The sequence below is a fragment of the Cicer arietinum genome, chromosome 3, assembly GCF_000331145.2.
Source record: "Cicer arietinum cultivar CDC Frontier isolate Library 1 chromosome 3, Cicar.CDCFrontier_v2.0, whole genome shotgun sequence".
Taxonomy (NCBI): domain Eukaryota; kingdom Viridiplantae; phylum Streptophyta; class Magnoliopsida; order Fabales; family Fabaceae; genus Cicer; species Cicer arietinum.
The window spans coordinates 19,504,925-19,518,031 of NC_021162.2; the positions used below are offsets into that span (position 1 = coordinate 19,504,925).

Sequence of the window (13,107 nt, forward strand, 5' to 3'; positions counted from 1 at the left end):
AGCAAGCTAGCATCATAAACGTCTTGTCCACGAATGACAAAAGATTTTGTTACATCTATCATCAGAGGTTTCGTCATAGGATAACCCAGTTGTCTCAATGCCACATAAGGACTATAATTTATACACCCCTTAGTTCCTATGAGGGGAACGTCGACAAAGACACCTCATCTACAAATCACCTCATTTATATCTTGACTCTAGGAATACCATTGGACCGTCCTTTCGTTGAGATTTGCTAGAATGTTGGCCCATTACTTTTTGCTCTTAGTTGGTTCTATTGTCTTCTATTTCCTTTATAGGGATATCAAGTGTTTCGGCAATTGTTTTCAATGAGGGGTAGTGTTCCATATATTGGTAAGGTTTGCTCCCCTTTATCGGATATCCCATTATTCGGTCGAAATTCTCCAACGTTGGGGCCAATTGAAAGTCCTTAAAGGCGAAACACCTGAAAGGAGGGTCATAGAATTGGGCCAACGCTGTAAGGGCATCCACTTGCACATTAACTTCAAGTAAATCAAGAATTTTTCCGAATTTCCCCATAAAGATTACACGTTGTACTTTTTTCAACTTTTGAGCAAGATTCTTAATGTTGCTTACATCCCGTTTGAAAACTCTCAATGGCAAGGTCTTTCTTAATGGAGTAATGTTTGAGCCACCATTTGATCCCATATTTTCTGCTTTCAAGTTATTCACAACAAGCCTTAATTTTTATGGTTTTGAAAATGATGTGATATGATTTTTCAAAAGTAACCATGATAAAGAACATGGTGTAAAAAAAAATGACGATGAGTAGAAAAACAAACTTGGATATACTAGAAGGAATAACTGAATATGACATAGAGTAAGTTTTTCGTATGTACGTGTGATTTATGCAATTCTTTCATGTGAACCATTACCATGGGTAGCTCTATAGTTCTAAATTGGTTCCTAGAGCACACATCTCAATTCTAAAATATTAAACCAATTAATAGGTAAACTATTAATATGGAAATATTATAGAAAATGTCAACTCTAGGTGAGACTTTCATGACAAACGAACAGGATGTACATCTAGAAGATTATCATTACACAGTCTCGAACTTATCTTAGGTAGCACTCAGCCTGCGTATAGAGCCCACTCATAAGTGTGTGAATCGTGTTAGAGTGTAAATAAAAATAAATAAAATAAATCATCACAATAGAAATAAATTGACAAAACACATATAATTATATTCATAAGATAAGAAAATAAATAAAACAATAGGGGTAATATAAATAAATAATAAATAATAAAATAATTATATATAATTAATTAGATTAGGCTTGACTCTCAAACGTCCCCAGCGGAGTCGCCAGCTGTCGCGTCCAGTTTGTCCGCGAAAAAGGAAGTCGACACTAATTTTATTTTTTTTATTTTTTTTAAAAGGGAAAATTAGATAAAACCTAAAGTAAAAATTCTTGAACCAAAAAAAAAAAAATGAATTCAGGAGTCGATTACGAATAGGAAAAATAATATTACCCTACATCGTTCGTTAAAACGGTTACCCTATAATTAGTTATATACATATTATTCATTTATTTATTTATCTTTACCCAAAAATAAAGAAGAAAAAATAATTTTTTATTAATTTGGTTTGACAATGGGAAGACCTTGCTCCTACGTATCTCCAAGTGCAATAGAGAAATCAAAACTCACGTAGTTTTTTGGTAGAAAATATTTATGTGTTGATCGATTTTATTGATGTGTTGTATATTGATTTGTGTATCATTTTATTTTAAAGAAATGTTTTTACTACTTTTTGATTTTTATAAACTATAAAAGATACACATGCAAGAGTCGCGAGTCAGCGACACATATGTGGTGCGAACCGACGGTGGTAATAATAAGAGAATTTAAGATCTAACGCACAAGAAATAAAACACAATAAAGATTAGACATCACGAATTTGATAAAGAAATAAATGATTATACAACAATCAAATTGATTTTTATTAGTTGATTCTAAAACTTGGTCGTAAAACAAACAAAATATTGTTTATATCATACGTGCATAGAATAGTAAAAAAACTCTATAACAATAATAATATAAAAAAAATATAGACAAGAAGAAAAAAGAAAAATAAGTGTTTCCCGCACTGGAAATGTTCTTCACTTGCTCGTTTCAATCTTTCTTCTCTCTTTATCTCTATTATTCTCTTTTCTCTTTTTATTTTTTGTGTTCTCAATTGTGTTCCCCTTTTGTCCTCTTGTGGTAGACTATTTATAGACTTTTGGGTGTAGAATACAAAAGACAAGAGAGTAATTGTCAATGAATTACCATTAATCTGTTTCTTTCGGGTTTCCTTTTTATTTAATTGACCACAATTATACTGATTCTTATTATCATTGATTCATTTCTTCGGTTTCTTTTCTATTCAATTGACCACCATTATACTGATTATACTGGTTTTTATTATCATTGATTCATTTCTTCGGTTTCTTTTCTATTCAAAATAAATGTTTTTATTTTTATGGTCTTCAAATTTTGTTGTTATTTCTAATTAGTTTATCAAATTTAACTTTTCGAATATTTTTATAAAAAAATATTTTTCATATGTTAGAAACTAAATATATATTTATTTTGATGAAGAAAACTATAAAAATAAAATAAAAGTGGTACTAACAATGAATGTATTGATATTGTATGTAAGACAATCTACACCTCAATAGTGATTTAAAAGACTATACACATAGAATATGTAAATCTAAAGAATATGTAACTCTTAAAAGTAAAGACAAATCTAATTATTACAACAATAGTGATTTAAAAGACTATACACATAGAATATGTAAATCTAAAGAATATGTAACTCTTAAAAGTAAAGACAAATCTAATTATTACAACAATAGTGATTTAAAAGACTATACACATAGAATATGTAAATCTAAAGAATATGTAACTCTTAAAAGTAAAGGAAAATCTAATTATTACAACAATAGTGATTTAAAAGACTATACACATAGAATATGTAAATCTAAAGAATATGTAACTCTTAAAAGTAAAGACAACATTTTCCTAAATTTAAGAATATGTAACTCTGTGATTATCTCAAATTTAATTCTCCATCCTCATCCTCAACTCGTGCGGTCCATGCGCAAATATACACTCAGAGCCATAGGGGCAATAGCCTCTCACTTGCCAGCGATGGCACATTTCTTTCTTATAAGGCAATCGACTCTGAAACATTAATACAAGCAAAACCTAAAAAATGAAGGCTTAAAAACCTAAACCCTAAATTAACCAAAGAATAAATATACCCTAAATTCCTAAATTACCCAAGTGTGTAAAACCAAATTACAAAAAAATAAAAAAAATAAATGAATGCGTGTAAAGAACTCACCAAAATGGACCTTAAAATTTGAACAGAATCACTAAGCCAATGATTATCTAACCAGAGCTTTCCGACATTACCTACGATGTCTATCAAACATCTAACACACATATCATTCGGGTTCTCCATTGGAAACTGCTGATTCAAGCACCGCACACAGAACTTTGTTCAGCGACCATAGCTTCATACTCTTGGCCAAATGCCAAATATTCCATTCATGTTGTGAAGGAAGATTGTTGAGAACGTTTATGTGAAGGAAGATTGTTGAGAACGTTTATGTGAGGAAGATGAAATGATAGGTTCATATAACAAAAATAAAGAGAATTGGGAATCCGAAAACATTTATCTCTGGCAATATAAGCAGTTCTGGGCCGGCCCATTTAATCAGGTACCTCCCACCCCATCTTTAATAAGGAAAATACTGCCCCTAATATAATTTATAAAAATTTCAAAAATAATTATTAATAACATTAATTAGATGTTAAATAATATTAATTATAATAAAAAGTTTTAAATAGATGTTAAATAAAAAGTTAGATTGTTAATAACATTAATTATAATTATAATAAGTTTTAAATAGGTGTTAAATAAAAAGTTTAATTTGTTAATAATATTATTAATAATTATAATTGGTCTTGATTAATTTGTCATTTAATTATAATTATACAAGAAAACATATTTAATTATTAGAAAAACTTATTTAATTATGTTGGTAATGGTTTTTTATTTGACAATTTAGTTTTACCAGGAATAGATAAAAAAAAATGGCGTCTTGTAGGTGTCTCTAGTAGCAATATTGTGATTGTCGACCGTTGTGATTCATCAAACGATTGTGATGATTGTGATGTTTTTTGATAATTGGACTACAAAAAGAAAAAGATTGAATGTGAACCTTTAAATTGCAAATATGATAGAGTTATCATTTTTATTTTATTTTTATTTGTTGGTTGTTGAGTTAAATGTGTATTTAATTATATTTACTACCAATGTGCCAACACAATCTTGGTGGTTGAAAATTACAACAATAAACTTTTTCAGACTCATCATCTTCAAGAATAATCGATGTCTCATTTTCATTAGATCAATGCTTCATAATATGAAATGAGATATTCTACATAAAAAAATTCAAAAAATTAATCAATTGAAAATTTGTCAGTTGTAAGAATACATTAACCATCCGTTTACAACGCTCTACAAATGTAACATAAGTCGTTATAAATGTTTGAATCACGTTGACATGAACCGTTCAAATTTTTAATATTTACTAAATCCTTAGCACCTTTTGTTGACCTCCGCGCGACATTACATTCAGGCATTTTAGCAATATTCAGATATATCAAAACACTTATCAAATGTTCACAACAAATATTCAATGTCTCAAATCTCTTACATGAACATCCAAAATGCAATTTATCTTGGTCAAATGTAATAATCCATTTTATGTCTTCTCTGTGGTACTTGAAAATATTGCACTTACAGGCCTTTTCCAAAATAGGCCGGAAAAGCTTAAATATTTCCCTTGTATACAAATTTGTTATCGACCTTTGTAAAAACTTCTGTTGAGTTTCCAAAACAACCTCCTTACAAGATTATGCATAACCAACCTCATTTTCTCTAAATTTCATGTAATTCATCCACCAGAAGAATTGTTGTAAAAAATTAAGCAAATTGAATATAACATAAACATATTTTCCAAGTTCTGAATGCAAACATTCACACCTCGAAGTAGTCCTAAAGCCAGCAAAAAATTTATCTCTAATGTGAGCAGTATCCCACATACTTCTCCTTTGATACATATCCAAACTCCAAATAGTTTTTTACAACCCAAATTCACTAAAAAGCGCTTTCCATTTACTCTCAAACACATTAACATCAAAATCACCTAACATACAACGCTTAAACCTTGATACAAATTTAAATTTTTTAATGTTACTAGTTGCATTTCTAATCAAATGTAATGCACAAAGACGGTGATGAGCATTTGGAAACACCCCTATAACTGCATTCTTCATTGCCAAGTCCCCATCAGTTATAACAGAAATCAAACATTTACCTCTCATTGCTTCCAACAATTTTTCCAACAACCATTCATAACTCTCTTTTGTTTTGTCACCAACAATTCCACTTGCAAATTCAATACTTTGATTGTGATGGGTTACACTAGATAATATGACTAATAGAGTATTATATCTAATCTTCCTATACATTGCATCAAATGCCAAAACATCACCAAATAACGAGTAGTCCATGCATCATACACCATCACACCAAAATAAATGTTGAAGCATTACATCATCATTAACAGTGTACCTCCAATACATTATATCGTCCTTTGATATCATACACTTAAGAAACTCAAGTGCATCATCAACATCAGAATAATTGCTTCCTTTTTCCTTGAATTGTTCATTATACACGTCTCTTCTTGAAGAACTCAAATTTTCATAACCACCAACTTGTGAAGCAAAATAACCATATATACGTGACGTTGTGATGCCATATATTCTCATGGTCTTCAATTGATATTTGTCATATTCAATCATCTTTCTATGTGCTGGAAGCATACCTTTATATTTGTCATTTAGGAATGAGTGGTTATGTACATCATCAAACAATTTAATGTACCAACATCCACTATTAAATTCAGCATGTACTTGTATTCTAGCCTCACAACCACAACTACAAATTGGTTTATGTTCTTGTTTTCTACTAACAAATTTGTTATATTATTCATGTAGTATATATTCTTTATGACAATGAAATGTTTATGGAACTATTTCACCATTACAATTCCTAACAACTTTAATTTTTCTACCAGAATATCAATTTAAACAACCATACCAATTATAAAAAATAAACGCAACCTCACGATTAGGAAAATAGTACCTCATTATTTCATCAGAACTTTCTTCTTTCAAGTTTATTTTTTCTATATCACCAACGCATTTAACAACACGTTCCTCGTGAAATTTACATCCAAATCTCCCTTTGTCATTTTCTTCTACTTCTTCCTCATATGAGGAAAAGGAAGAGGGTATACAAGTGAAGCCCTTTACACTCTAACATTTGCTTTTTTTATAAATAAAAAAAAAGTGAAATTCCTTTGTTTTTATTCTTATACTTTCAATATGCTTTAATGGTTCTATAATAGTTTCAAGTTTCTTGACTATGCAGCTTCCTCTTCAACCTCTGATGCTACAAAGTATTACTAACAAATATAACTCATTAGTTTCATATTCTCTTTATTTTAAAAATAGTTTCTTTTGAAAAGATTGTATAAGTTACCCGTAACAAAATAAAATCAGACATGTGTACTTTACTAATTATATATATATATATATATGTGTGTGTGTGTGTTTTTCAAATCCAAAATTTTAATTGTTGCAGTTAACTTATTCATAATTTTTCAAAGACAATTTAAATTTTGAATTAAGAGTTGAAAATAAAAATGAGTGAGCTTATGAAAATATTGAGACATCACAAGAAGTTACAATTTTTAAAAAAAAAATCAGGTATTGCAAGAGTTTTTAGTGTTTCTTTTTTATAATTATTTCTTAAGAAGTTATATAAATGAATTCTTGTTCACTAGGTTTAATTTATGAGAGATACTTAGTGGTCTTTTTTTATTATTTAAGTGATTATATCATAATATCCGCCTGAGTAAGCTGTAATTTTTTTTTCCAAGCACCTCTTAACTCAGAACACTTCGGAATGATGAAGTAAACAAAAGAAACTGTAACTGCAAGAGAAATTCCATTTGTTCCTATGAACACCCCTTATGTCAACACTTTAAAAGGATGAAAAGTAAACAAAAGAAACAGTAATTGTAAGGGGATTTTCTTCCATGTCTTACAATGTAGAAGTATTTTTATTATTAATTTCATACATTTGAGCATCTGAGAGCTTCAACTTATACCAGCCCGCAGGCGACTACGACATGGAAGGTTGACACTCGGTGTTACTTCTGAAGAATGTGATTAGCTGTAAAGCACTGGTAGTGTGGTTTCAAGCCAACTGAAATTGAAAACTTACAAGTTATATATAAATAGTTATATAGTTTTATAGATATATAGTCATGTCTTTTGATGGTACTTGGCACATTTTACTTGAGAATGGAATATAGTTGTGAATTGTGACTTGATTATGTGATGTTGGTTTGTTTTATCTTTTGAGTGCCTTTTGAAATGTAAATTGATATTCACTAGTAACATAGTAAGTTTAAATTGAACAACAAACTAGTTTGACATGATTTGAAGGGAAATTGAATTATACAAATGTCACAATACAATATATTGTTATCAAAATTTTCAAAATACAGTTTTTATGTATAGTAGGATGGTAGATAGCGGGATGACCAAAGAGGTAATCATACTACATAACTAAAATCTAAGATCAAAATATAGATCTAATAGTAATCAAAATGAAATTCTAATAGTAATCGTAATAGTAATCAAGTTCTAATAGTAATTAAAATAAAGTTCTAAAAGTAATCAAGTTCTACTTGATAAGACTCAAACTAAAAAACAATCACATCAATATTATCTTGATTCAAACTCTTCTTTGCTTTAAACTCTGCACCCTTATTTGCTTTAAAATATTGACAACGATGATTAAAATTATGAGGTGTCTGGGTGTTGAATATTGATTCCCTTCCTCAAAAGCTTTGTAAGTAATTGGAATAAATGTATCAAATTTGATGCAGTTTTACTATAATGACTAAATAGATAAACATTTCCATTTTCAATTTGATAAACTTTTTTTCTTTGTCTTTTTGACTTTATAATTTTAAATGGAAACTTAATTTGTAGGTGGAGATTAAAATTTAATTTGTTGTTGAAGATGGAATCTTGATAATTTAGTAGACTCAATTTATTAATATTTTTTGAAATTGTTATATATGACATTATATGTATTTTAAATAGTAAGATAATATTTTTTACTAAAATATTCTAGAGTGTACTAAGGTGAACATGATTTAATATTATATGTCTATTTTTTATTGGTCATTGTTGTATGATTTATCTCTACTATGTATTTTCAAGTATTATATTATATAACAATAACTAATATGTTAATTTTTTAAAAGAGACCCTTTTTTTTTTTAATCTTATTATATGTCTTTACTTTCATTGACGTAACTATCTCATGTGGCGTTCTACAAATGACTATCTTCTTTCAAAATATGTTTTATTCTAATTATATCATCAATAACTAAAAATAAAATATATCTAATCATATATTAATAAATATCATTTTAAACCTAATAATTTTTTTCAATTAAATCAGAAACTTATTAAAGGAATATATTGACCATTAAAATATAATTATAAATGTCAATCAAAGTCATTCAAAATTTGATTTATGTTTCAAACAAAAATAAAAATGTAATAACTCACTGATTATCGCTAAATTTCCAATTCCAACTTTATCATTCCTTTGTTCATGTTTTTTTTTTTTTAATGCAAAAGGAAACACGGTAACTCACAAATCATAATTCATTACCAATTATGAGTTGCTAAAACACAGTAAAAAATAAATGCTCCCATGGTTAACATGTTTTTTTACATAATATTCTAACTTAATGGCATCAAGGTAGTAGATAATAGAGAGAATTCTTCATGAGTTTTCCCTTCACACAAATGCAAAAAAATAATGTGACTATCATGTTTATGATTTTGCACAATATTTTTTTTAAAGTCATGATTTTTATTATTTATTATGATCTTTTCTTAAATATTGTGTTAGCAGTTAATGATTTATAAACTAATATTTGATGTAAGTCACGAGGTAACTTAGTCATTCACCAATAAGAAAAACAATTATGAAAAACAAGCAAATATAGTTGTGGTTAACTTCTATTCTATTTTTTATGAAAAAACGCGAGTTTATATTATCTTGGTGATCATATACTACTTTATAGATTATATTTTTTCTTGTATTATTATTGGTTGATTTTTTGTTTTATTAAACCATTTATATAATAAAGGGCCAAGAAAGTAATAGAGAAAAAAGATATGTGATAAAAATATTCGAATATCATATATATATATATAAACTGAAATATGTTTATTTATCAATATATTATTATTTGATTTTAACATAATCAATATGTTTTTAAATAATGTTTTATAAAATATAAAAGTTTTAAGAGCAAACATTAACAAGGGCATAGCACAAGTCATTTACATTAATATATATATATATATATAATCATTACAAAATTAAATTACCATATAATCATATTTTATTTATCATTAAAAATGATGAAATAGTAAAATTGAGCTGGTTCCGCCATATTTACTCATTTCTCTTCCGCCATATACTTACTAATTCTTTCAATTTTATTTTTTATCATTATATAACTTCCGATAATATTTAGAAGCAAAACAAACACATATAAACCTTATTTTGTTTTAGTGATCAAAATAAAAAAACAAAAATCAAATATGATGTAGCAGAATAATAGTTTTTAGGCTTAATTGCAGTTTTAGTTCCTCTATTTTAGGTGAATCGCGAAAGTAGTCACCCCATTTTATTTCTCTTTAGTTTTGGTCCCTCAAACACAATTTTGGTCTAAAATTTGATGAAGTTATTTATTTATTTATTTAAGTCACACATGCCTCAAGATCTCGTAGTGGAACAATCGTACTTGCAATCTATGATCATAAATAGTGTAGTATGGCTTCAAAAAATAAAATTGATGGGATTTCATCGTTTCGATTTATTTGGAACATAGATGATAAAGTAGCCAAAACATCAGCCAATTGATTGTCTTCTCTAGGGACATGGTGAAACGTGATTTTGTCAAATTCTAAAGACAATTATTTTATGTAGGTAAAATAAGGTATTAACTTCTTATCTCGAGTTTCTCATTCTTGGTTAAGCTGATTAATGATTAGGGCTAGATCTCCATATACTTCTAAAACTTTTGCTTTTGATTCCAAAGTTGCCAAAATTCCCATGGCACAAGCTTCATATTCTGCCATATTAGTGGTACAATCAAAACACAAGCGCGTTGTGATAGGTATGAACTTTTTTTTGGGAGATATTAAAACAACCCCAATCCCATGCCCCATTATGTTTGAGGCCCCATCGAGCAACAAGGTCCATTTTCCATCATCACATTCTTCAGAAAAAACCATGATGTTTTCGTCTGGGAATACGCATTGCATTGACTTATAATCATCCACATGTTGATTAGCTAGATAATCTGCTAAGGCACTCCCATTGATGGCTTTCTGAGTAACATAGGTAATATCATATTCTGATAACATCACTTGCCATCGAGCAATTCGACCTGTGAGAACGGGTTTTTCAAAAATGTACTTGGTTGGATCCATTTTGGATATCAAATAAGTTGTATGGCAAAGCATGTATTACCTCAAGTGATGGGTCATCCAGGCTAAGGCACAACAAGTACGTTCTAACATTGTATATCTTGTTTCAACATCTGTAAATTTTTTACATAGATAATATTCCTTGAATGTTTCATCGTTGGGCATACTACTCATGTCAAATTTATAATTGATGATCTACTACTACTACTATTCATGTCAAATTTATAATTGATGAAAATCTAAAATAAGATTTGATTCTAATTTATAATTGAAGAAAATCTAAAATAAGATTTGATTCGGAGTTATAATTGAAGAAAATCTAAAATAAGATTTGATTCAAATTTATAATTGATGAAAATCTAAAATAAGATTTGATTCGGAGTTATAATTGAAGAAAATCTAAAATAAGATTTGATTCAAATTTATAATTGATGAAAATCTAAAATAAGTTTTGACTCATATTATTAATTGAAGAAAATATTTGACCAAGTTGAAAAGAAGATATGGTCAAGATTTGAAGAAGAATTGATCAAGATTTGAAGAAGATTTATCTACAACAAAATATGAACATAATAAATCTGAAGAATTTACAAACTCAATCTAAACAAAATAGGAACACAATCAATATGAAGAATTTACAAACTCAATATGAACAAGATACAATTCAGAATTAAATAAGGACTAAATTAAATCCCAAATTTAAATTATAAATAGATACTCAAGGTTGAAGAAGAAAGTCATCAAAAAGCAGAAAAAAGTAGTCTTATAGTTCAAAGAAAGAAACATTTGTTCAAGTTAGAAATATTTCCTTAGTGTTATTTTCTTAGAGTATGGGAGTTATTATTGTTATCTGCTTTGTTAGAAGCAACTACTAAATTCCAATATTTTGTATCCAACCCGATAATGGTTTAGTTCCTCCTTCAATCTGGGGTTGTCAGGTTGTAAGGAAAAGACTTGGCTTTTATGGTCAAGGTGATTAGTTTCTTCTTCAATCTGGGGTTGTCAGGTCATTAGGAGAAGACTTAGCTTGTAAGGTCAAGGTGGTTAGTTCCTTTAAAGTCCGGGGTTGTCAAGTTGTATGGCAAGACTGACTTGGAGGTTCAAGTGCTTTGTAATTCAAGGTAATTGAATTAGTGGATTAAAGCCTTCTGAATGAGGGGACTTGATGTGGCCAAGTTAATGGTGAACCATGAAAAATCTCTGTGTTAAATTATTTATGTTTTCATTGTTTACTATCTCTAAATCCGATTGCTTCCTATCAAAGTAATTCATAAAAACTAATCAGCCTTCATCAAAATAGCAAAAAGTTGTCCACTTTATCAAACACAACTCAACCCTTTTCTCGTGTTTGCATCTTCAGTTTGGTGAATATGTCATCCCATTAGTGTTTAGTGTCTACAACCTGAATGTTTAGTACCATTTTCTTAAAAAGAAAAGTCCCTAATGAAGTGGTGTTTGATCTCTATGTATTTAGCTCTAGAATGTAGGATATGGTTTTTGGTTAAATGACAGAAGTGTTGTCCCAATAAATGTGAATGTTGGTTTCTAGGATTTTGTAGTCTTCTAGTTGATGTTTCATCCACGATAGTTGAGAGCTATAACCCATTTCTAAAATGTACTTAGCTTTGGTTGTTGACATGACAATTGTGCTTTGTCTCTTACTTGACCAAGAATTTAAGTTGTCACCTAGAAATATGCAGTTTTCATATGTGCAATTTATCTCCAACATAATCAGAATCACAATATCCATTCAATTTGTACTTAATAAATTTCTTGTAGAACAAGATAAGGTTGGTAGTGCATTTTAGGTATCTAATGATTCTCTTAAAAATAATTAAATGGGATTCCCAAAGGATAGCTGGAAGTCTTGCACATACACATATAAACATGATATCTGGTCTAGAAGCGTTGAGATGTAAAAGTGATCATATCATTTCTCTATAGGTTTTCTAGTCAAATTTTTGGCATGATTCATCTTTTTCAAGTGAACAAGTAGGGTGCGTTGTTGTAGCCATAGGTTTTAAATCACTCATATTAAACTTATGGAGAAGCTCTTTTGTTTATTTAGTTTGATGAACGTATTTACCTTTTTGAATTTGTATCCCTAAGAAGAAATTAAGTTCTCCAATCATAGTCATTTGAAATTCAAGTTGCATCAATTTAGAAAATTATTTGCAAAAAGTGTCATTAGTAGATCCAAAAATAATGTAATCAACATAAATTTGAATAATAAGAAAATCAAATCCTATTGATTTTCTAAAATATGTATTATCTTCTTGTCCTCTTTCAAAATTATTTTTAAGCAAGAATATACTAAGTCTATATATCATACCATGCCATGGGTGCTTGTTTTAAGACCATGCAGAGATTTCCTAAGTTTAAAAACATGATTGGGAAATTCAAAACTTGGGGATTGTTTA

The 13,107-nt window shown here is 28.7% G+C and overlaps 1 long non-coding RNA gene and 1 pseudogene across 1 annotated transcript; both read right to left on the reverse strand.

The window, feature by feature from the left end:
* Nucleotides 1-2,831: 2,831 nt before the first annotated feature.
* On the reverse strand, nt 2,832-3,766 carry LOC113785736 (uncharacterized). The gene is made up of 2 exons (XR_003471863.2): nt 3,360-3,766; nt 2,832-3,196 (listed from the first exon to the last, which is right to left on the reverse strand). It is a non-coding gene; the product is annotated as an uncharacterized lncRNA (long non-coding RNA).
* Nucleotides 3,767-4,939: 1,173 nt separating this feature from the next.
* LOC101497696 (uncharacterized) lies at nt 4,940-10,690 on the reverse strand (annotated as a pseudogene).
* Nucleotides 10,691-13,107: the final 2,417 nt, after the last annotated feature.